The 2,143-nt window shown below is 41.5% G+C and overlaps 1 non-coding gene across 1 annotated transcript; it reads right to left on the reverse strand.

The window, feature by feature from the left end:
• Positions 1-1,532: 1,532 nt before the first annotated feature.
• Positions 1,533-1,639, reverse strand: LOC125593659. The gene has a single exon (XR_007329559.1). It is a non-coding gene; the product is annotated as a small nucleolar RNA R71 (small nucleolar RNA).
• Between the last annotated feature and the right edge of the window lie 504 nt (positions 1,640-2,143).

The raw sequence follows: 2,143 nt of genomic DNA on the forward strand, positions 1-2,143 counted from the left end.
CTATTTTCTTTGGATTAAGCAACTTGTAAGGGAGAAGGCTTCATCCTCACTAGAAGATCATCCTGAACCCTTTTCTTTCTACTTTATTTTATATGCAGTATTATTCAGAAACCATGTTTGTGTCATCCTGCTTTATGATTGAGTAGTAGGCTAAGCTTGCTTAGGGTTGTAGGGTGTTAGCCGCATGAACTGAACACAAATAAGTGATCTTAACTGTTCTTCATTCATATTGTTCTTACTGCTTGCATTGAACTGATCACTTAATGTTTGATCCTTGATTTGATCCCCTAGCTAACCGCTTAGGAGATAAATTGACATATATTGAATGAGCTTTGTATCCCTAATCAGCGAGAGTAGATATTAGGGTATTAAGTGAACTAATCAGATCTCGCCTCTAAGGCTTGTTATCGAGTCTTGTTCCAAGCGAGAGCTTAGGACTCAAGACCGATATGCAAAGGGAGCAAGATCACGATAGTGGATTGTTCTAGCCGAGTGATCTGAGTTCTAGACTGCATTTCATCGCACTTGAATAGTTGTTCAGTTCTGCAATTGACATCCGATTAATGACCCTAAGCCAGCTTCATTTAAATCGAATTTGAATCATCTAGGCGTTCTTGTTACTCGTGTCACAATTAATTCTCAAAACCCCACTTGTTTCTCAGCTTAATATTGAACTCATAAGAGTAAAAAGTAAACTGGTCCTGTGGATTGAATCTCAAATATTACAATTACAACTGTTAACTTGACAGTAGCAAGGATTCATTTTCAGTGTATCAAGTTTTGGCGCCGTTGCGACGGGGACTAAGCTTTTACCTTTATTTTTCGGTTTAATATTTAGTCTGAGAAATCTAACTTGCTCTACTTCTTTGTTGGAACAGATGATCCAAGTGCATGACCAGTAGACATACTCGGAGCAACGCACAAGGACCACTACATCAACTGACCAATGACGAACTCGCAAGATTAGAAAGACAGAACCGCCAACATCCAAGAACAACCAACACCAACATGGGTGATCACGACAATATGGATGACCTCACTGCTGCATTGGAACTCATTCAACAAAAAATGCAGAATCAGCAACAGCAGATGCAGCAAACCATCCAAAATCAGCAACAAGCTGCTCAAGAACAAGCAGCCGAGAACGCCGCGCGAGAGGAGCGTGTGCTTTTATTGGGGAGCGAAACCTTCCGCGGAACTTCGCTACAAACCGCTCTCCCATCAACCCTCCACCCTGTACTCGACAAGATTATGAGATCAAATCTGCACTGATAGATCTGGTACAGAAGAGCACGTTCAGCAGCCTCACTTCAGACATACCAATGGACCACATAGAGGCCTTTGAGAGGATTTGCAATTTTTCTCGCTCTAATGGAGTGCCACCGGATTATGTCAAATGCACACTGTTACCATTCTCTCTCGAAAGGAAAGCTTCTCGCTGGCTGCAATCTCTCCCAACCGGTTCTCTAACCTCATGGGACCAGGTTCGATCAGCATTCCTGAGCCACTTCTACACCAAGTCCAAAACTGCGGCTCTGAGGCATAGAATCTCCAACTTCAAGCATAAATCTGATGAACCTTTTCATGAAGCTTGGGAAAGGTACAAAGAGTACCAGAGAGAGTGCCCACACCATGGGTTTGATGACGATTACTGATATTACGTGTATACGCACACCAATTAACCTAATGTGCACACTACCACAATCGAATGGTATGTCGATGTAGCACTTTAGGATCGAATCCACAGAGACCAACGATTACACTTTATCTTTATGGGATCAATACTTAGCTAAAACAATGATGGGGTTTTGAGATTAAGGTTTCGTAACAAGCAAGTAATAAGATTAATTAAAGCTTTCAGATGATTAAAATGCTAGCCTAGGGTGGTTTGGTCGGGTGTTAAACAAGTGTGAGCCAAACAATTATTCAAGTTCGATTAAAGACCAGTCTAGAACTCTAATCACTTAAGATAGATCAGCCCACTGTCGTGGTTCTTCACCTTTTGTCAATCGATCTCAGTACCTAAACTGTCGTTTGGACTGAGATACGATGACAAACATTAAGATCAAGTCCGATCTGTTTACAAAACACCCTAACATCTACTTTCGCTGGTTAGGGATATGATGCTCATTCAAGTTATGTC

This window comes from Brassica napus, chromosome C9, assembly GCF_020379485.1.
Source record: "Brassica napus cultivar Da-Ae chromosome C9, Da-Ae, whole genome shotgun sequence".
NCBI classification, from domain to species: domain Eukaryota; kingdom Viridiplantae; phylum Streptophyta; class Magnoliopsida; order Brassicales; family Brassicaceae; genus Brassica; species Brassica napus.